The sequence below is a fragment of the Acinonyx jubatus genome, chromosome A2 (genome assembly GCF_027475565.1).
Source record: "Acinonyx jubatus isolate Ajub_Pintada_27869175 chromosome A2, VMU_Ajub_asm_v1.0, whole genome shotgun sequence".
NCBI lineage: Eukaryota > Metazoa > Chordata > Mammalia > Carnivora > Felidae > Acinonyx > Acinonyx jubatus.
This window is the reverse complement of record NC_069383.1, coordinates 126456185-126480531: the sequence shown is the minus strand read 5'-3', so window position 1 is coordinate 126480531 and position 24347 is coordinate 126456185. Positions and strand designations below refer to the sequence as shown.

General features: G+C 39.0%; 1 protein-coding gene and 1 pseudogene across 1 annotated transcript in view; both read left to right on the top strand.

Annotated features, from left to right (window-relative positions):
- The window catches only part of GXYLT2 (glucoside xylosyltransferase 2), a 96021-nt gene that overhangs the window by 34071 nt on the left and 37603 nt on the right, over positions 1-24347 (top strand). The gene's annotated exons all lie outside the window — the stretch shown is intronic.
- On the top strand, positions 451-9562 carry LOC113594630 (ferritin light chain-like; annotated as a pseudogene).

The window sequence follows — 24347 nt, the reverse complement described above, 5'->3', positions numbered from 1 at the left end:
TAAGCTAATGGACAAGAGAGGTTACCTGACTTATAAGAACTTTCTATAATTAAGGTCAGGCCTCTGTGCTATTGTTAATATTATAACTCAGCATTAGCAGTTAACATTCAGGCTTCCTTGGAACCAGTGCTTTGGACGTCAACAAATACTGACAGATATATGAGAACATATTAAAAATTCTTAGTAAGAGGAACATCTATTAGAATCACTACAAATGGGGCGCCTGGGTGGCGCGGTCGGTTAAGCGTCCGACTTCAGCCAGGTCACGATCTCGCGGTCCGTGAGTTCGAGCCCCGCGTCAGGCTCTGGGCTGATGGCTCAGAGCCTGGAGCCTGTTTCCGATTCTGTGTCTCCCTCTCTCTCTGCCCCTCCCCCGTTCATGCTGTGTCTCTCTCTGTCCCAAAAATAAATAAACGTTGAAAAAAAAAATTAAAAAAAAAAAAAAGAATCACTACAAATGATGTCTCTGTATTTCATTAAACATTAAGAAGCCATAAATTATTAGGATAAGATGAGCTATCAAAAAGATCCCTTGAAAATGACCCTCGATCCCAGTTTGGTTGAACAAGCTTTCCACACTCCTTATCGTTTACTCACACACTATTAAAAGCTTGACATTCAGGATATTAGTTACAACTCTTGGTTACCTGTGAAAAAACTCAACTCCCAAGTAGCTAAAGAAAGAAGGAAATTTTTTGGCTTAACTGACAGTGAAATGCAGATGATCCCAAGCATAGGACTGATCTGGGGGCTCACATATGTCACCCAGGCTCTGAGTGCCTCTCCCTCAGTCCTTCCAGGGCTCACTCCAGGAGTATAATGATTGCTTGAAGCAGCCTGAGATCCAAATGCTAGAAGCTTAGCCTAGTAGAAAAAGCAGAAAAAGCAGAAAGGGTGGCTACTTCCAAAATGGTGGCAGAAGAACTCTGTGCAAATGTTCCCCAGAGAGATAGGCATAAGTGGTAAAAATTATTTTTAAAGCAACTATCTAGAATCTTTGGACATTATGATAAGGACCTAAGCAAATAAAGAAACAGATTATTCAAGAAAATCTACTAATGTAACCAAATCCAAGCTTGCTTTGCTCGCTACATAACAGACCCATAATCTAGAGGCAAGATATTAGGGTAAGTAAAGTGACTTTATTTGGAAAGCCAGAAAACCAAGGGGATGCAGACCATTGTCCTAAAGAACCATCTCCCCTTGGCAGGAAATTTGAGCTTCTTTTATGTTGTTAGCAAAAGAGGGAACTGAGAGGGAATTGGAGTCCAAAGATGACTGATGTCTGTAGATATCTGAAGAAGGTGGTGTAACTTCTTTGTCCTTGGTCAGTGATCTTTGTGTACAGGAATCTGGTCATGTCATTCCTGTGAATGTTAAGCATATTATAGTCATTTCTGTATGTGCTTCCCTATCTCCTCAGGTAAGGTAGATTTTGGGTAGAAAGCAGTGTTTCCAAATCTTAGCCGTAAGCAAAATGTCTTCGCTGATTAACATGGCTACCTCTAGGGCTAAAGCAGAAGTTTCTAAGCTTCCGTCACACTAGCAAGGGAAATAGAAGCAACATGGAGTCAGACATGCTGGTTTTCTCCCTGTTACAGTAAAACTTGGTAAGAAAGAGGGAGAGTCTGTGACATTTGAACCTCTCTCTGGTCTCCCCTTCCAACTCAGCATGATGGAATGTCAACTCTGGGCAATTCAGTCAAGAATACAGGGATACTCTCTCCCCAGCTCCTGGTTGAGAGATACGGTATTAACTTAGGGAGGGCAGGCCATGAGGAGTTCTCATCTCTACAGCTATGTATCACAGAGCTTAAATTCCAGGCAAATGTAGCCAACATCCTGGGGCTTCCTTAATTAAGAGGAAGCTGGTACCTTCATGAGAGCAACAAACTAAACTATAAGCTAGTTAGTTTACCAGGGAGAACAGGGAAAGAGACAGATAAAAAGTGCCTTCTTGGTGCCAGAACAACGTTCAAAGACTGGCCTCAATAACTATCCCTGCAAATAAGCCTAAATTGAATTGGATCAGATGGAGGAGCACTTAGTGCCTCAAAAACAATTAGCTGGCAGTTAGTGGAGGGTAATAGCTGGGTGTAATATCATCAGAGGTAGACAGCTTAACAGAAAGATTAGAGAGTCAGTCAAAAAGAGGTGATAAAACCACTATCATTTCAGGATGGCTGTGTGCATGCCCCAGGCTGCACCCACTGAGTAACAATACCACCGGCTGCATAGAGTGGGTGAAGTGGACTTTCCTAAAATAGTCCAGGCAAGATTCTAAACAAATGAATAAATAAATAAACATCAAAGGGTGCCAGGGTGGCTCAGTCAGTTAAGCGTCTGACTTCAGCTCAGGTCATGATCTTGCGGTTCGTGAGTTCAAGCCCTGCATCGGACTCTTTGCTGACAGCTCAGAGCCTGGAGCTTGCTTCAGATCTGTGTCTCCCTCTCTTTCTGCCCCTCCCCTGATTGCTTGCTCTCTCTCTCTCAAAAATAAATAAACATTAAAAAAGTTTTTAAAAAAGAAATAAAAAACATCAATAAGCCATGTAGGTTGGAGTTGCTAAAATATATTATCTAAAACATCCTATCATACTATAATACATTAACATGCTAAATACGTCATCCATGTTTTTTCATCAAAAAAATTTGAGGCAAAGAAACGGAAAACTGTGACTCATTCACAGGAAAAAATGCAAGCAATAGAAAATGCCTGTGATAGGACCCAGATGTCAGAATTTAATAGAAAAAGACTTCACCCCTTGGGGGCCAGGCCTCGCTCTGGTCACCTGATGGGGTCTCATCCCTAGGGACATAGTACAGCCCTGGGGCTCTGCTGGTGTGGGCTCAGGACCTGTGGATACCAGCCTGATTCCTGAGGGTCTGACCAGGAGGTAGGGACATCACCACCACTTGGGACCCCAGCTCTCCCCAGCTGTCAGTAATTAAAAGCAATCTAACACGCATACACACGCACACACAAATAACAAACGACTTCAAAGCAGCCATTATGTTTTCAAGCAACAAAAGGGAACCATACTTAAGTAAAGTAAGCTATGATGACAACATTTCATAAAACTAAGAATATCGGTAAAAAGATGAAACTTATTTTTAAAAACAGCCAAATGGAACTTCTGGAGTTAACAGTTACAATAATTGAAATGAAAAGTCATTAAAGGAGCTCACAGCAGGTTTGAAATTGAAGTAGAAAGAATTGGTAAATTTGCAGATAGATCAATAAAGGTCATGCAATCCAAGGAACAGAGAAAAATAATGATTAAAATTGACCAGAAACTGAGAGAAATGTGCAACACATAAAGCAAGTGAGCATATGCATGATGAGAGTGCCAGAAGGAGAGGGGAAAGAGAGAGAGGAATAGAAAAAACTATTTGAAGAAATAATGGTTGAAAACGTGCCAATTTGATGAAAAACTATCTACCCATCAAAGTCCACAGAACTCTAAGTAAGATAAACTCAAGGAGGTCCGCATGAAGACAAATCATAATAAAGATCCTGAAAGACAAGTCTTAAAAGTAACAAGAGAAAAACAACTTGTTACATACAAGGGAACTCCATTAAGATTGACAGCAAATTTCTCATTAGAAACTGTGGAGGCCAGAAGGCCATGGGATGACATATTTGAAGTGCCAAGGGGTGGGGGGAAACTGCCAACCAAAAATCGTATATCTAGCAAAACTGTTTTAAAAATGAAGGTGAGATAGGCTGTGTGCCCAACAGTCCTCTGGGTCTGTTTCTTGCTTCAACGGGGTTTGGATGGAATAGACCCAGGCATGCCTCTTCTACCAGCCTCCTACCACCCTCCAAATTTTTTTCAGTCTCAACCTTCAGAGCCATCTTCTCAGCTACCCTCTGCCTCCGGGACCAGCCAACACCCTGTACTGAGCTTAGCTCCTTATTAGCAATCAAATATGAACTCTCAGATTCATCAGAATTGTTCCGCAGAAGTGGATGCTGCTGTCAACCACCTGGTCAGCATGGATCTACCGGCCTCCTACACCTACCTCTTTCTGGGCTTCTATTTCTGCAAAGATGTAGCTCTGGGGGGCATGGGCCATTCTTTCCACAAGTTGGCTGAAGTAGAATGAGCCTACTGAGCTGTCCCTTGAAGATGCAAAACCAGCACCGCAGCCATGCCCAGGATGTGCAGAGGCCATCCCCAGATGAGTGGAGTAAAACCTTGGATGCCATGGAAGCAGCCCTTGTTCTGAAGAAGACCTGAACCAGACCCTTTTGGATCTGCATGCCCCGGGTTCTGCCCACGCAGACCCCTATCTCTGTGACTTCCTGGAGAACCACTTCCTAGATGAGAAGGTGAAACTCATCAAGAAGATGGGCGACAAGCTTTCTAACCTCCCCAGGATGGGCTGGGCAAGTATCTATTTGAAAGGCTCACACTTAAGCATGACTACGAACTGCTCAAGCCCAGCAGCCTTTGAGGGGCCCTCTGGCATCCCTGTGGTGTGGGGACTTATGCCTGAGCCTCTTCCTGAGGCCACAAGGCAGCTTTTAAACCACCCTGGAGCCTTGAGGCCTCTCCCAACCCTCTCCCAAGCCATGCACCAAATGGAAACAATAAAACTTTTCACAGAAAAAAAAAAAAAAGAAGAAGAAGGAGAATGGGAAGGTAAAATTGAGTCATTCCCAAATAAAGAAAACTGAGATAGTTTGGTGCTAGCAGAACTGACTTATAAGCAATACTAAAGAAAGTTCTTCATGCTAAAAGCAAATGAGTCCAGACAGTAATTCAAAATCACTTCATAAAAAAGAGCCTTAGTAAAGGCAATTATATAGAAAACATTATAATGAATATTTCTTTTCTTAGTTCTTTTTAAAGTAATTTCTGCACCCAGTGTGGAGCTTGAACTCATAACCCTGAGATCAAAAGTCACATGCGTTACTGACTGAACCAGCCAGGCACTCCTATAATGAATATTTCTTATCATTTATTCTCTTAATTTACTTTAAAAACAATTATATAATACAATATGTATGTAACTGTATTGTTGGGACTGTAACATAGAAATGTAATGTATTTAAAAATAATAGCACAAAGGTGGTTGGAGTTGAGCAAAGTTGTGGGGGATAACAAAATGATAACAGAGAGTAACTCAAATCCACAGGAACAAATGAAGAAAATCAGAAATGGTAGAAGAAGGTTAATATAACAAACTCCATAAATATATCCTTGTTCTCCTTCATCTCCTAGCTTCTTTAAAACACGTACAATTACATGAAGTAGCAATTACAACAGTATATTACTGGGTTTGTGACAGGTATGGATGCAATACATACAACAATGACATCACAAAATGGAGACAAGAGAATAGAGTTATATAGGACTGACATTAGTGTACCTTACTGGAATTAAGTTAGTATAAATCTGAAGCATATTTTGATAAGATATATATGGTAAGCCCGGGAGCAACCACTGAAGAAAAATATGGTAAAAACAAATCACTATCTTAAAATGTTACATTAGAAAATATCTACTCAATGCAAAAGAAAGCAGTAAAGGAAGAGTATGGGAACAAAAGAGACAGGAGACATATTGAGAAGAAAAAGTAAAATGGCAGACATAAATTCAACTATATCAATAACATTAAATGAGAGTGGATAAAACAATCCAATCAAAAGGCAGAAATTGCCAGAGATAGGTAATAAAAAAAAACAAAACATAATGTGCTATGTACAGGAAACATACCTTAGGTTCAAAGATACAAATAGGTTAGAAGCAAAATGATGGAAAAAGATGTCAATCAAACAGCAAGCACAAGATAGCTGGAGTGGCTATACTAATATCAGACAGAACAGAACTGAAAAAAAATTGCTAGAGGAAAACAGGCACATTTTATAATGCTAAAAACATTAACCCACCAAGAAGATATAACAATTATAAATATACAACATGAAGCCTAAACTGACAGAATTCGAGGGAGAAATAGGCAGTCCACCAATAATAATGGGAGACTTTAATGCCCACATTCAATAATGGGTTTCAATAGGTAGATCATCAACAAGGAAATAGACCTGAACAATACTTAAAAGCAATTGGACCAACAGATACCTATAGAGCCCTCCACCCAAGACCGGTAGAACACACGTTCTTCTGAGTGCATATGGAACATTCCCATGGCAGACCACATGTTAGGCCACAAAACAAGCCTCAATGAATTAAAGAGGACTGAAGTCACGTAAAGTATGTTCTCTGACCACAGTGGAATGAAATTAGAAGTCATTAAGAGAAAGAAATTTGGGAAACTCAAAAATAATGTGGAAATTAAACAACACACTCCTAGATAACCAATGGGCCAAAAAAGAAATTACAGAAAAAATTAGAAAATACTTTGAGATAAATGAAAATAAGCATACCAAAACTTATGAGAGCAGCTGAAACAGTACTTAGATGGACATTTATAGTTGTAAACTGCTGCATTACAAATGAGGAAAGATTTTAAATCAATATTTTAACCTTCTACCTGATACACTTGAAAAAGAATTAACCAAATCCAAGCAAGAGCAAGGAAGGAAAGAGTAAAGATTAGAGTAAAAAATAATGAAGTAGAGAATAGAAAAGGAATAGGGATAACAACAGAACTGAAAGTTCGTTCTTTGAAAAGATCAACAAAATTGATAAACCTGTAGCTAGACTGAACAAGAGAGAAAAAGAAGACTCAAATTACTGAAGTCAGGAATGAAAGAGGGGAGATGAATACCAACATTAGTGATATAAAAAGAATTGTAAAGCAACAGTATAAAAAACTGTATGATAGTCAGTTAGATAACTTAGATGAAATGGACAACTTTGAAAATGACAACTCAGCACACAGCCCCAGGTGGGGCTCAAACTCACAAATGGTGACATCATGACCTGAGCCGAAGCTGGACGCTCAACCGACTGAGCCACCCAGGCGCCTCTGGTAGAGGTCATTTCAGAGAATGAACCCCAAAGGCAAAAGTTAAAGGGTAAAGACTGACCGTTCTGATCGTCTATTCTTTAATAATCTGTGCAAACAGTAAGAAAGTACTTTTGGGGAGCCTGGGTGGCTCACTTGGTGAGCGTCCGACTTCAGCTCAGGACTAGATGGTTTCGTCGGTGAGTTCTACCAAACCTTTAAATAATTAATACAAATTGTTTCCAATGTCTTTCAAAAAAAAAAAAAAATAGAAAGAAAAGAAGTAAATATGTCCCAACTCACTCTATTAGGCCACATATTAACCTGTTACCAAAACCATGCAGTGACATCACAAGATATCAGACCAATTACAGACCAATTACTCATGAATGTAAAAATTCATGAGATGGAAAAATCCTCAAGAAATACTACCATAGAAAATCCAGCAACTCAAAAACGGATTATACACTATAGCTAAGTGGGATTATCCCCAGGGATACAAAGTTGGTTTAACATAGTAAAATCAATTGATGTAATATAATATGTAAACAGAATAAAGACAAAAAGGTCATGAATATCTCAATAGATGCAGAAAAAAACTGACAAAATCTAGTACCCTTTATGAAAAAAAAAACAACACATTCAACCCTAAGAATAGAAGAGAACGTTCTCAACCTGATGTAGGGCTTCTATAAAAACTTCACAATTGGTGTTATACTTAATGGCAAAAGACTGAATTCTTTATCTCTAAGATCAGATTAAAAAATAGTTAAATGCTCTCAAAATTTCTTTTATTTATTTATTTATTTATTTATTTATTTATTTATTTATTTATTTTAGAGAGAAAGACTATGCACACACACACACACACGCTTGCATGAGCATGGGAGGGGCAGAAGGAAAGAGAATCTCCAGCAGGCTCCACACTCAGCATGGAGCTCTATGCAAGGCTCGATCTCAGGACTGTGAGATCATGACCTGAGCTGAAATCAAGAGTTGGATGCTTAATTGATTCAGCCACCCAGACGCCTCTATGCTCTCAAAATTTCTATTCAGCATTGTAGTGAAAGTTCTAGTTGGGGCATTCAGGCAAGAAAATGGAATAGAATGAATTCTGATGTGAAAGAAAGAAGTAAAACTATCTCTATTGTCAAATGACTTCATATCATATATAGAAAATCCTAAGGAATCAACTTAAAAAACAACTAGCATTAATACACAAATTAAGTGGGGTGCCTAGGTGGCTCAGTCGGTTAAGCATCCATCTTCAGCTCAGGTCATGATCTCATGGTTTGTGGGTTCGGGCCCCGCATCAGGCTCTCTGCTGACAGCTGGCTTCGGATTTTGTCTCCCTCTCTCTTTGCTCTTCCCCCACTCACACTCCAAGTGTCTTCCCCCAAAATAAATAAATATCAATACAAATTTAAAAAATAAACAAATTTAGTAAGGTTGCAAGATACAAAACCAAGACACAGAAATAAATTGTATTTCTAAACACTTCCAATGAGCAATCCCGAAATAAGATTAAGAAAACAATTCCATGTATAATGACAAAAATAATAAAATGCCTAAGAATAAATTTAACAAAATGAGTGTAAAATCTGTACTCTGAAAATTGTAAGAGTCGTTGAAAGAAATTGAAGAAGAGTTAAATGGAAAGACAGCTCATGTTCATAGATCAAAAGACTTAATATTGTTAAGATGGCATTAGTCCTCAACATTGTCTACAGAGTCAGTGCAGTCTTTAGCAAAATCCCACCTGACTTCAGTGCAGAAATTGACAAGCTGATCCTAAAATTCATACAGAAATGCAAGGAACTATAGTGTCAGTAAGCTTCTAGCCAGGCTAACTAAATAAAAAAGAGAAAGGACACTAATTATTATTATTAGAAATGAAAGAGGAGACATCATTAGTACAGATTTATTTTGATGGACATTAAAAGTTTAATAAAAAAAATACTAACATTTCTATGACCACAAATTTGATAAGTTAAATGAAATGGATTGATTCCTTGAAAGACACAAACTATCACAACTCACACAAGAAGAAATAGATGATCTGAATAACCCTGTGCCTATTAAAGAAATTGAATCAATAATTAATACCTTACAAACAGAAAGTACCAGGGCCACATGGGTTTGCTGGTGAATTCTATCAAACATTTAAGGACGAAGTTATACCAGTTCTCTACAATCTCTTTCAGAGGATAGAAGAGGGAATACTTCCTAACTCATTATATGAGGCCACCGTTGCTCTAATGCAAAACTAGACAAAACGATAATAAGGGAACTATAGACTAATTATCTCTCATTAACACAGATGCAAAAATCCTCAACAAATTATTAGCAAATCAAATCCAAAAAAGCATAGAAAATATTATACACCTTAACCAAGTGGGATTTATCCCAGGTATGCAGGGCTGGTTCAGCATTAAAAAGTCAATTAACAAGGTGCCTGGGTGGCTCAGTCAGTTGGGCGTCCAACTTCAGCTCAGGTCATGATCTCGCTGTCTGTGAGTTCAAGCCCTGCGTCAGGCTCTGGGCTGACGGCTGGGAGCCTGGAGCCTGTTTCAGATTCTGTGTCTCCCTCGCTCTCTGCCCCTCCCCCACTCATGCTCTGTCTCTGTCTCTGTCTCTGTCTCTCTCTGTCAAAAATAAATGAACATTTAAAAAAATTGTTTTAAAAAGTCAATTAGCGTAGCCCATCACATCAACAGACTAAAAGAGGGAAAGTACATGATCTTATTAATAGATGCAGAAAAAACATTGACAGACTTCAACATTTATTCATGATAAAAACTGTCAGTAAACTAGGAATTAAAGGGAACCTTATCAACTTGATAAAAAACTGTCTATAAAAATCCCTACAGCTGGGGCATCTGGGTGGCTCAGTTGGATGAGCGTCCAGCTTCAGCTCAGGTCACAATCTCATGGTTTGTGAGTTTGAGCGTTGCATTGGGCTCTCTGCTGTTAGCACAGAGCCTGCTTCACATCCTCTGTCCCCTGCTGTCTACTCCTCCCCTACTCACACACTCTCTCTCAAAAATAAATAAATAAACATTAAAAAGAAACCCAACAGCTAATTTTGTACTTAATGGATCTTACAAAGTAAGCTTTAGGACCTTAATAGGATAGGGAGACTCAATATTGTCAAGATGTCACTCCTTCCCAAGACAATTTATAGATTCACCTCAATTCCAGTCAAAATCCTACCAAGTTACTTTACAAATATAAACAATCTGTAAAGTTCTTATGGACAGGCAAAAGGCTCAGAATATCCAATACAGTGTTGAAAGAGAAGAACAAAGTTGCGTAACCGATGCTACGCAGCTTTAAGACTTACTCTCAAGCTATAGTAATCAAAACAGAGTAGTATAGGCAAAAGAATAGACAAATAGATCAATGAAACAGAATAGAGAGTCTATAAATAGACCCCCATAAATACAGTCAACTGATCTTTGACAGAGGAGCAATACAATGGAACAAAGATAGTCTCTTCAACGAATGGTGCTGGAACAAATGGATATCCATATACAAACTGATAAATATAGATGCAGACCTTACATACTTCACAAAAAGTAACTCAAAATGGGTCAGATACTGAAGTGTAAAATGCAAAACTATAAAACTCCTGGAAGATAACATAGGAGAAGACCTAGATGACCTTGGGTACCATGGTGGCTTTTTAGATATAATGTCAAAGACATGATCCATGAAAGAAACCATTGATAAGATGGACTTTGTTCAGTTTAAAAGCTTCTGCTCTGTGAAAGACAGTATCATGAGAGTGGGAAGACCAGCTATAGGCTGGAAGAGAATATTTGCAAATTTCTGATAAAGGATTATTATCCAAAATATACCAAAAACTCTTTAAAACTCAACAATAAGAAGCAACCTAATTTTTTTAATATATGAAATCTATTGTCAAATTGGTTTCCATACCACACCCAGTGCTCATCCCAAAAGATGCCCTTTTCAATGCCCATCACCTACTCTCCCCTCCCTTCCACCCCCCATCAACCCTAAGTTTATTCTCAGTTTTTAAGAGTCTCTTAAGAAGCAACCTAATTTAAAAATGGGCCAAAGACTGGGGCGCCTGGGTAGCTCAGTCAGTTAAGCGTCCGACTTTGGCTCAGGTCATGATCTCACAGTTCGTGGGTTTGAGCCCTGCGTTGGGCTCTGTGCTGGCAACTCGGAGTCTGGAGTCTGCTTTGGATTCTATCTCCCTCCCTCTCTCTCTCTGCCCCTCCGCTGCTTGCTCTCTCTCTCTCTCAAATATAAATAAACATTAAATTTAAAAAAATGGGCAAAGACTTTAATAGACACCTAATCAAGGAAGATGTACAGATGGCAAATAAGTATATGAAAAGATGCTTTATATAGTATGTCATCAGAGAAGTGCAAATTAAACCAATAATGAGATACCACTACACATATGTTAGAATGGCCAGAAGGAACGCTGGTGTTACCAAATTCTGATGAGGGGGTGGACCAACAGGAATCCTCATGCCTTGCTGGTGGGAATGAAAAAATGGATGGGGTGCCTGGGTGGCTCAGTCGGTTAAGCATCTGACTTCGGCTCAGGTCACGATCTCATGGTTCGTGAGTTCAAGCCCCACATCTGGCTCTGTGCTGACAGCTAGCTCAAAGCCTGGAGCCTGTCTTTGGATTCTGTGTCTCCCTCTCTCTCTGTTCCTCCACTGCTCGTGCTGTCTGTCTGTCTGTCTGTCTCTCAAAAATAAAAACATTGAAAAATTAAAAAAAAAAAAAAAGAAAAGAAAAATGGTGCAGCCACTTTGGAAGATAGTTTGGTGGTTTCTTGCAAAACTAAATGTACCTTTACCATGGGACCCAGCAGTTGCACTCTTGGTATTTACCCAAAGTAGCTGAAAACATGCCCACACAGTAACCTGTACTTAGATGTTTAGAGCAGCTTTATTCATAATTTTGAAAACTTGGAAGCAACCAAGATGTCCTATGGCAGGTAAATGGATAAATAAACTGGACACATCCAGATAATGGGATATTATTGAGTGCTTAAAAAGAATTGAGCTATCAAGCCCTGAAAAGTCATGGAGGAAACTTAAATGCATATTACTAAGTGTAAGAAGCCTATCTGAAAAAGCTACACATTTTTGATTTCAGCTATATGACTTTCTGTTAAAGGCAAAAAGCTATGGAGACAATGAAGATGTTTGCCTGGTTGGGGGGCAGCCAGGGTAATGAATGAACAGGCAATGCACTGAGGGTTTTTAGGGCAGTGATAATATTCTATATGGTATTACACTGGTATATATATGTAACTATACCTTTGTCCAAACCCAAGAATGTACAACACCAAAAGTTAACCATCATGTAAAGTATGTACTTGGGGTTATTATGATATGTCAATGTAGGTTCATACTTGGTAACAAATATACCATTCTGGTGAGCGATGTTGATAATAGAGGAGACTATGCACGTGTAGAGACAGGAGATATAACAGAAATCTCTGTACTTTCTCTTAATTTTGTTGTGTACCTGAAACTGCTCTTAAAAATAATCTTTATTAGAAAGAAAGAAAGAAAGAAAGAAAGAAAGAAAGAAAGAAAGATGGAGGGAGTGAGGAAGGAAGGAAGGAAGGAAGGAAGGAAGGAAGGAAGGAAGGAAGGAAGGAAGGAAGGAAGGAGAACTCAAGGGACCCAAAATATCCAAAACCAACCTGGAAAAGGTGAGCAAGTTTGAAAGATTCTCACTTCCTGATTTTAAAATTTACTACTAAGGTACAGTAACCAAGCCAAAGCAGTACTGGCATAAGGATAGACATATAGAGCAATGGAAGAGAATTGAGTCCAGAAATGAATTCTCATAGTTACAGATTCATTCAATGGAGAAATAGTAATCTTTTCAACAAATGGTGCCAGGAAAACTGAATATCCACATGCAAAAGAATAAAGTTGTATTCCCTACCTCATGCCATATTAAAAAAATTAATTCAAGTGGATCAAAGACCCATATAGAAGAGCTAAAAATGGAAAAGTCTTAGAAGAAAATACAGGAGTAAATCTTCAGGACCTTCAATTAGACTGTGTTTTTTTTTGTTTGTTTTGTTTTAATATATGATACCAAAAACCCATGGAACAAAAGAAAAACTGGATATTTGGACTACATCAGAATTGAAAACTTCTGTGCTTCAAATAAGACCATCAAGAAAATATAAAGAAAGACATCCACAAAATGGGAGAATATATTTGCATATCACATATCTGATAAGGAACTTGTTATAAATAATTCTTACAACTCAATAATAAAAAGATAAATAGCCCAATTAAAACATGGGCAAAGGATCTGAATAGACATGCCTCCAGAGAAGATATAAAAAGAGGAAATATACATATAAAAGATGCTCAATATCATTAGTCATCAGGGGAATGAAATCAAAACCACACTGAGATGCCACTTCACCCCACTAGGATGGCTGTAATCAAAAAGACATTATAACAAATGTTGGCAAGGATGTGGATAAACTGGAAGCCCTGTGCACTGCTGGTAGGAATATAAAATGGTGCAGCTGCTTTGAAAAACAGTCTGCCATTTCCCCAAAAGATTAAACGTAGAGTTACCCAATGACTCAACAACTCCACTTCTACATAATGAAGAGAAATGAAAACATATGTACACAAATATTCATAGCAGCGTTGTTCCTAAGAGATAAAAGATGGATACAACCCAAAAAGATGGATACAATCCATCAACTGTTGACTGGATAAATAAAATGCATTATGCGTGTGAAATGGAATAGTACTTGGCAGGAAATAGAAATGAAGTAAGTATTATTGATACATGCTACAGTGTGGGTGTGCTTTGAAAGCGTGCTAAATGAAAGGAGCCATTCAAAAACAACACATATTGTATGATTCCATTTGTATGAAATGTACTGAATAGGCAAATCTATTTATAAAGATAGTAGATTAGTGCTTGCCTAGGGCTAATCAGGATGTGGAAAATAGGGAGTGACTGCTAATGTGTACAGAATTTCTTTTTGACATGCTGAAAATGTCCGAAAAGTAGATTATGATGATGTTCAGCAATCAAAAAGAATGAAATCTTGCCATTTGCAGCAACAAGGATGGAACTAGAGTGTATTATGCTAAGCAAAATTAGTCAGAGAAAGACAAATATCATATGACTTCACTCATATGTGGAATTTAAGATACAAAACAGATGAGCATGAGGGAAGGGAAGCAAAAGTGATATAAAAATATAAAAACAGGGGCTCCTGGGTGGCTCATTCAGTTAAGCGTCCGACTTCGGCTGAGGTCATTATCTTGCAGTTTATGAGTTTGAGCCCTGTGTCGGGCTCTGTGCTGACACCTCAGGGCCTGGAGCCTGCTTCAGATTCTGTGTCTCCTCCTCTCTCTGCCCTTCCCATGCTCATGCTATCTCTCTCTCTCTCTCTCTGTCTCTCAATAACAAATAAACGTTAAAAAAATTATATATATATATATAATATATATATAATATATATTATATATATATAATATATATTATGTATATATTATATATATATATATATATATAGACAAGGAGGGGGACAAAACACAAGAGACTCTTAAATACAGAGAACAAACAGTATTGCTGGAGGAGTTGTAGGGGAGGGGATGGGCTAAATGGGCAAGGGGCATTAAGGAGGACACTCACTGAGATGAGCACTGAGCGTTATATGTATGGGATGAATCACTGGATTCCACTCCTGAAATCATTACTGCACTATATGCTAACTATTTGGATGTAAATTAAAAAAAAAAAAAAGATTGGGATGATGTTGCACCACTCTGTGAATATATTAAAAACCATTGAATTGTTCACTTTAAATGGATGAATTGATATGTAAATTATATTTCAGTAGAGCTATTAGAAATCAAAAGCATGGTACTTAATAACTGTCATAAAAATTCTGGGGTAGGAGCAACGAGGTGGCTCAGTCAGCTAAGTGTCCGACTCTTGATCTGGGCTCAGGTCATGATCTCACAGTCATGAGGTTAGTCATGAGATCATGCCATACATCGGGCTCTGCCCTGAGCATGGGGCCTGCCTAAGATTCTCTCTTCCTCTCCATCTTACTCTGCACGTCTCCTGCTTGCTCATGTTCTCTCTGTCTCTGTATTTCAAAAATAGAAAAAAAATCCTGTGGTATATTGTGATTGCCCCTGAATGGCTCATGTGCCCATCCCTGAATAATCATTATGGCCAGAAAGGTAAGATACTCTGATTAGCCCAAGTTAAGTCACATTATCATCCATGGGCAACAGGGGCCACCTACATGTGAACCACAGGTATTTGATTTTTTCACAGGAGAGAGGGTTGTTCTTCTCAGAAGATGAAGGAAGATATGCTGGAGAGGCCAAACAACAGATTATTATCTGAGTTAAAAATGAGTAGTTCTTGGGACGCCTGGGTGGCTCAGTCTGTTGAGCATCCGACTTCGGCTCAGGTCATGATCTCGCGGTCTGTGGGTTCGAGCCCCGCGTCAGGCTCTGTGCTGACAGCTCAGAGCCTGGAGCCTGCTTTGGATTCTGTGTCTCCCTCTCTCTCTGCCCCTCTCCCACTCATGCTCTGTCTCTCTCTCTCTGTCAAAAATAAATATACGTTAAAAAAATTTTTTTTAAAAAGAATGACTTGTTCTATAACATCTCTTCTCAAGCCTTCAGATAGGCCCTTTTACTTTGTTAGGATAAAGAATATATATATGGTAGGGCCTTTAAGAAACTTAATAGCCACAGTACTAGGAAGCATGTAATGGAGATAGAAATTAATTTGAGATATATCAAGGCAATATGGTGTGGTTGTTAAAGCTATAGACTCTAAAGCAGCCCAAATATGTTCAGATCTTGCTTATGCCACTTACTGCTGTGTAACCTGAGGAAATTACTTTTCTTTGCCTGAATTTATTCATCTGTAAAATGGGAATAAGAATATTGCCAACTCACAACAATAAATTTGTAAATAAAATTGTAAAAATTTTAGTTAATACATTTAACATCCTTAAGAATTGTGCCTGGCACATAGTAAGTGTGAGCTTCTATTTTTATTATAGTTAGTGTCATTTTAAGGACTGATATGTGGCAGGAAGCTACTGAGATTATTAACTTTTTTCGCAAAGGGACCTTATCTTGGCTAATAGCAACAAAATTTTTTTTGGTCTATTTGGCCAAGCCATAACCAACACAGAACAATTGGAACATACCTCAGCAGAGAACACCACTGTTATAATATCAGACACACTGTAGAAAATTGTCTTTTTGTCCCCAACATGATTACCCTCCTAGTAGTTCTGGAATTATCATGTTTGTTATGAAGCATAAGAATCATAACTCATATTTGTTGAGTACCTACTATAATTCTCTGGCTGCAAGCAATCAAAATTGATTCAGACTGAGTTAATAAAAACCCAGAGATCACAAGACATTTGAAGAAACTCTAACAGAAATGACAAAGGTCAAAACAAATAAAGAGAAATTATCAACTTAGAGAAAATAATATATGCAGGATAAATAAAACTTCTAAAGAAATTATCATTAGTATCCTCAGAGAAAGAAGATTATTACATGAAGAAGCATAGGATTTTGGGGGGGGGGGGCGGGGAGAGCATGTAAGCAGGACAGGGGTAGAGGAATAGGAAGAGAGAGAATCTTGAGCAGGCTGCACGCTGGGTGTGGAGCCTGATGTGGGGCTCAATCTCATAACTGTGATATCATGACCTGAGCAAAAATCAAGAGTTGGACACTTAACTGATTGAGCCCCAAGAAGCATAGGATTCTATAAAAAATTAAACATTTAGAGACTAAAACCAAAATGTTTATAAATTCAAATGTGTAGGGGCACCTGGGTGGTTTAGTAGTTTAAGTGTCTAACTCTTGATTTTGGCTCAGGTCATGATCTCATGGTTTGTGAGTTTGAGCCCCATGTTGAGTTCTGTGCTGACAGTGTGGAGCCTGCTTGGGATTCTCTCTCTCCCTCTCTCTCTCTCCCCTCCCCTGCTCACTCTCTTGCTCTCTCTCAAAATAAATAAAAATTTGATAGCAGACATGAGCAACTCAATACAAAAACTGCAGAAAAAGTTGAGGAAATTGTTCCAAAAGTAGAGTGATAAACAATAAAAACCAATGAGATGGAGAATAGCTGTGAAATGAACAGAAAATTAGAGGAAAGATCCAATATATGAACAATAGTAGTTCTGAAAAGTGACAATAGAGAGCACAAAGGATAGGAATCAACATTGAAATTAATTCCAAGAAAATTTCTTACAACAGCAAGACATAGATTTCCAGGTTGAGGGAACCACCAAAAGACTATTACATTAAATGAAAAAAAGTCATACATCATGAGGTAGATTGGCTTCAATTTTCAGGGTTCCAGTCCAAGATGGCAGTATAGGAGCCTCTTGAATTCACCTTCTCTCATGGACACCCTGAGTCTACAGCTACACATGGAATAATTCCCTCTGAAAGAAATTTAGGAACCAGCTGAGTGATTCCTACACATTTGGCAAGCAAGGAAATACCCATTTCACCCACATTGAAATGGGTCTTGGCACTCTCAACTACTGGGAGCCCCTAAGAACAAAGAAGATGGATTGAATCATCACAAATGTTTGAGAGACATCCTAGAGCTTGAGTGAGATGTATAGGAGACTGGAAGAGGCAGCTGTTTTATCTAATGCACAAAATCCAACACAGAGAGTCAAGGAAAATGAAGAAACAGAGGAATATGTTACAAATTAAAAAACAAGATAAAACTCCAGAGACAGACCTTAATAAAATGGAAATAAATGATTTACTTGATTAAAATGTTAACAGTAATAAAGATGCTACCAAAGTCAGAGCACAATACATAGGCAAAGTGAGAATTTCAACAAAGAGATAGAAAGTATAAAAAAGTACCAAACAGAATCACAGAGCTGACCAAGGGATTCAACAGCAGACTGGACCAAATGGCAGAAAGGACTTGAACTTTGAGAACAATAGAGAGAAAACGTCATATTATGTGTCAATAGTGAAGAAAGGGTCACATCCAAAGTATTAGAAATCAGAAGGGCTCCATATTTCTCAACAGCAATAGTGGAATTGCTAAAATATTGCAGCAATGCCTTTGAAATTCAGAGTGACATCATTTCCAACCTAGAATTCCATACCCAGCCAAACTACAAACCAAGCACATGGGTAGAACCGAGACATTTCCAGATGTGCACAGTTTTGAAATATTTACCTCCTCTGAGTCTTCTCTCAGGGAGCTACTGAGAATGCTCCACCGGAATGAAGGAGTAGATCAATAAAGGAGAGGACATGGGATCCTGGGAGCAAGGAATCCCACAAAAGAGATATAAAAGAGATATAAAAGAGTTTATAAAAGAGAAAGAAAGTGAGAGCTGCACAGCATTCTGATTAAAGCATATCAGGAAGCTGTGGAATGAACTTTGCTAAATATGTGTAAAACTAAGCAACACAATAACAGCAAAAAAGGCAATTATTAATTCCAGGGAAAAAAGAATTGTGGTAAAGTATTGTGGTTCACTCCATGGCTTGATTGGAAATAGTGTTTATATGCCATCATAAGATAACAGTGTATATTGAGCTAAACAGTAGTTTGGTATGCTGTATTAGGGGATGAGAAGTGTGTATTTGAGAAATATGGTGGGGTTGGGAGTTTGTGTGAAAGGGAGCTACATTATCTTCCAGGGTAGAAAGTCAATAGATAAGACATGTGTGATATAATAAGAAATACATATCTGGACTCTGCCCCTGGTTTTTGATACATAGCTCCTAAAACTCTTGTGATTTCCTGAGTGAGAGGGGTGCTAGGAATACCTTTTGTTCTAGTATTTGGTCTTTGACCCTCTTCCTGATACAGAGGTCCTAAAAAAATCTTGTAATTTCCTGAATGATTAGGGTAATAGGAGCATCTTACACAGAGATTCTAAATTCCTTGGAATTCCCTGGGTGATAGGAGTGTTTTTTGTTCCCCTGAGGTGACTCTTCTTGGGCTGGTCATCAGAAAGACGAAGTCATGATTAAAGACTGGTTGGTAAATACATTCATGTGCCAGGGTGGTGACTTACTCCATGCTTTGTGCAGATGGAAGCTTCTGTGAGCGCAACCCCTCTGGACCTCACCCTATGTACTTCCTCATGGGTATCCTTTATTATATCCTTTATAATAAATCCCTGAAAACGTTTTCCTGAGTTTTCTGAGCTGTTACAGCAAGTCATCTAACTTGAGGAGTAGATCATGGGAACTCTCATGTTCTTGTAGCCAAGTTAGACATAAGTGTGGGTACCTGGGAACCAAGTACTATGATTGGCATCTGAAGTGGGGTGCAGTCTTGACAGACTGGGCCCTTATCCATTGGCTCTGCACTAACTCAGGTGGTTAGTGTCATCATTGAATTGTAGGATACGCAGTAGATCCGCAGTGTTGGAGAATTGACACATTTGGTGTCAGAAGTGCTGTAGATTCAGAGAAATAGTTGTTATTTTAACATATTATTTAGTGACTTGAATGCACATATCCAAAACAATTTAAATTGTATTTTAAAAATTTTTTGATGTTTGTTTTTGAGAGAGAGAGAAACAGAATGCAAGCAGGGGAGGGGTAGAGAGAGAGGGAAACACAGAATCCAAAGCAGGCTCCAGGCTCTGAGCTGTCAGCACAGAGCCCAACGCGGGGCTTGAACCCAAGAACTGTGAGATCATGACCTGAGCCGAAGTCAGATGCTTAACCTACTGAGCCACTCAGGTGCCCCTCAAAAACAGCATTTAAAGAATTGGAATTGATTGTTAGTTGTGAAAGTAGTAAATGCAGTGGGAGACGTGGAAATTTTATTTGTCCACTTGTCTCTCTATCTGTATTTAATTATTTACCAAGCCTTTGTTAACTTCAACCCTTGTATTTGTTAAATTGTGGAAAATTATCTACTGGTAACTCTTCAAATCAATTCAGTGGATTACGATCAGATTTCAAAAAAGTAAAATAAAGTAGAATACAATAGTGAGCATGCACTGCATAGAGCACAGACAAATATTATTTTTGAATTTTTTGTTTGTTTCATATATTTATGCACATACTAGACTCATGATGTAAATGCATTTCTTACTGTGAGATGCAGTTGAAAGTAGTTTGAGAAATGGGCTTTAAGATGTATCTTCAGGACGTACCACTGAAAGCAAAGAATGTTTACGATGTGGCCCAAGACAATGCAGTGTCTGTTGCACTTAACACTTGGAGGATCTTTAAGTTTATGGTTTCATTAACTCTTCACAACTCTGATTTGTATCCTTTTTATAAATGAGGAAACTGAAATTAGTCCAAGTTTCTTCTATAACATAGGTATTCTGCCCTACTTCTTGCATTTTCAGAGGGCCCCGTTTTCTCCTGTACTTACAGAAAACATTACCAAAGTGTTCCAGAATACCTCCCAAGCCTTCCATTCTTCCACTATGAAATGGGTGTAACGCAAGCACATATGTCTTTGCTTTGCTGTTTAGTGAGGCTGTTATATTTAAAATTGCTACACCCCTCACTTTGCTTTTCCCCTGTTCTGCTGTCTTCAGTTAGAAGACTGCATGATGTATTTATTTGTTTCTTTTTTTTTCTTTTTTTTACTTTTCCCACTAGCATGTGAGTCCTGTCAGGAGAAAGATCTTTGATCTCCAGCACCTAATAACAGATGGCACTCTGTAAAAGTATTTCAATGCATGAACAGATGGGAGGGAGGGAGGGAGGGAGGGAGGGCAGGAGGGAAGGAAGGAGGAAAGAAGTAAGGAGGGAAGGAAGGAAGGAGGGAAAGCAGGAACGAAGGAAGTAAAGAAGGAAGGAGGGAGGGGAAGCAGGAACAAAGGAGGGAAAGAAGGAAGGAGGGAAAGAAGGAAGGAAGGAAGGAGAAAGGGAGGGAGGGAAGGAGAGAGGGAGCATCGACTTACAATCAGGGCTTTAGCAAGTGCTTCAAAGAGCAGTAGAGAGGATTTGAAGGTATAACGCTCGTAAGAGTATCCAGCCTTGCACACAGTAAATACTCAGTAAATGTTGGTTGGATTTGATTTTCAAATATATGGAAAGGGAAAACATTCTTAGAAAACTAGTCCAGTTTTAGGGAAGACCTACAGTTCCTGAAGACCTACTGATCCCGTTTTCAGCAACTCCCTAGCAGAGAACACATCCTCTGGGGAGGCACCATCTGACCAAAAGACTAGACTGCTCTAAGTGACAGTTTCCCTGGCTACCAGGATGTCTACAGTCAACAGGAAAAGATAGTGTGTACTTGCTGGCTGGGACTGCAACACCTGATAACAGGAGGAAGAAAGCCAAAAGAGATGGAAGCAGATGGAAGGTCTGAGACAGCCATCATCTCAGAACGCACCAGAGAAACCAGACACCTTCAGTAATGCAAGGCCTGTGGAAAACGTCCTGCGTGCAGCTATGACAGTTGGCCACACAGCTGCGATGATGAAATCAAAGACCAAATACAAGTTTGATGAGCCAGAATTTTAGGAGAACCATCCCAAACAAAGCCATCGTTTATTTGCCCAACTTGGAGGCAGTCTGATTGTGTTTGCATGGAGATCAAAGATTAAAGTGATCAGAGGAATCTGTTAATGGGGAGCATGTGTGACTGCAGTCATGACATTGGTACATTCTGCTCTTTTTTAAAACTTCACAAAAATGAGTATGTAAGTTACATGTAATTCCACAAGAGGGCACAGTGGAAGCAAAAATACAAATTGTTATCTTAATTTTCTCCTGTGCCACCGTATTTTATGCTGGTAATTTAATGATCAACCTTAACATCTCAAAACAGTTAAATTGGTGGATCACTATTTAATAAAAAATGGGTATTTATTTTTGTACAGACTCCCAATGTTTGTACAGGAAAGGGGCGTCTGGGTGGCTCAGTCGGTTAATCGTCTGACTTTGGCTCGAGTCATGATCTCACCGCTTGTGAGTTCAAGCCCCACGTCAGACTCTGTGCTGACAGCTCAGAGCAGCTGAGGAGCCTGCTTTGGATTCTGTGTCTCCCTCTCTCTCTGCCCTTCCCCTGCTCATGCTCTGTTTGTCTCTCTCTCAAAAAGAAATACTACAAAAAAATTTTTTTAAACTGGAAAAAAAACAGTATATAGGATCAGTACTTTCCAAGTGTTCGTGATTCTATCCTATCTTAGGCTAATTTACATTATCAAATAGGATGTTTGAGAATATTCAGCATGGAACAGAAAGTCCTTTGCTCTCTGCACATCCAAAGTGAAAGGAAAGTATCTCAAAGCAGATAATTAGCAAGTATGTATAGCATGATTCCACTACTATTTTTAAAAATCCAAATGTACATATGTGGGTGAGTGTATATATACACACAGCCATTCATTCAACAGTGTTTATTGAGCCCCAGCTATGTAGCTGTCCCTGGAAATACGGTCGTAAGCAAGGGAGCCAAATTTCCTGCTCTTAAAACTTACATCCAAACCATGAAAGAATGACCAAAAAAAAAAAAGTTATACATTTTATTTTAGGTAGTTAAAAGAATTATGGGGAAAAAAACTTATGAGTTTAAAGAGTGACGGAGTAGAGATCTCTGAGGAGGTAATAAGTGAGTTAAGATCAGAATGCCTAGACATCCTACAATCACACGTGTAGATAAATGTGTAGAAACAGTCAGGGTGCTGTTCACTGAAGTGTTTACTATGAGTTCGTTTTAATGAAAAGAGAGAGGATGTGGGGGCTTGGAGTAGTGATGTGTAGGGAGGGGATAGACAGGAAAAGAGGAGCTTGAATTTCTGACGCCACAGACTGCTGCCTTGTCTGTTTTGCTAACACACAAGCATGCATTTGTGTATTGTGTACTTTGGAGAATTTCTTAAAATGGCAAACCAATAAGAAAGAGAAGAAAACAAGAACATAAGAGCTTTTCATAATGTATGGAAGCTAGAAGACATATAGGCACACTGTGAAAGTACAGGCCTCTTTCTGACCAGGTGTTCTGGGCCTGGCTGTATTTACATTAATACAAAAAAATAAACATGGCAGTGATAATAGAGAACAGGATGGTTGTACCACCCTGGTTACTCATCTCCCTGCCAACTGTGTCCCTTCCCTCCTGCATGCCACTCCTGGATTTTTGGATTTTGAATGCTACTCTTAGCCTGTGAATTCTGAGCTCAGAACCTTTTCAGAGTCTCTGTTCCCATGTAGGATCCAGTCCAAACCCTTTTGTTCAGGGTTTTTGTTCAGGGCCAGCCTTTTGTTTAGGGCCCTTTGCATTTTTACTGAGTTCACCTGTTAATTCTTCAGCATTATTCCAAATCATGATTTACCTGTCCAGCCAGGCTGGTCTGCCATTGTCCTCCTGAGATGCTGAACATATTATCCTTCGCCATACTGTTGCCTGGGGATGATGCCCTGGCCACTTTTCTCCTCTGCATCCAGCCTCACTTATTAAAATCATACCCAATTCTTTAAAACTCACCACGACACCCTAATAATCTAAGCTCAAATTTCTCATTACCTTCAATAAATTATTTCTCAGCATCACATAGTCATACAGGCTCCCAAGGTCAAGCATCGATTTGGATCCATGTTTTTGATAGATAAGTAGATAGATAGATAGATAGATAGATAGATAGATAGATAGATAGAAAGATAATTATAGATATATGTGTATGCATTGGGTAGTATACATAGGTGCACTTCCTAACTATCCACTGAAAGAGGCTAGAAGCAGAGTGTATTGTGGTGCTGGAAATTAATGATGTGTTAAAATATAAAGTGAATGGATGGATGGATGGAGCGATGGAGCGATGGAGGGAAGGAGGGAGTCATACTGAAAGGGCATGGGAAGCAATCTGAAAGAGCCCCATATGTCCAGACTTGGAACAGCATGGGCAACAAAATAAGCAATGACAGTATGGACCTATAACCCCTGAAATAGAATAATTTTCCGTAAGTCCATACTAATACAAATAAATAACTGAATGGATAAATAAATGGGGAGAAGTGACAACTCTTCCCTTCAGAAGAATTCGAATTAACATTTGTAGAAAGAATGCAGAAAATAGAAAATGACCATTAGAATGCCATAGTACTAATGGCTGTAGGTAAGATGTAAAATTAGGGGGTGAGGAGCACCTGAGTGGCTCAGTCGGTTAAGCGTCCGACTTCGGCTCAGGTCATGGTCTCACAGTCTGTGAGTTCGAGTCCCGCGTCGGGTCATGTGCTGACAGCTCAGAGCCTGGAGCCTGCTTCAGATTCTGTGTCTCCCTCTCTCTCTTCCCCTTCCTTACTCATGCTCGCTCTCTCTCTCTCTCTCTCTCTCTCTGCCAAAAATAAATAAACATTAAAGAACATTTTTTTAAAAATAATCTATGCTCCTTTAAAAAAAATAAAATAAGGGGCGCCTGGGTGGCT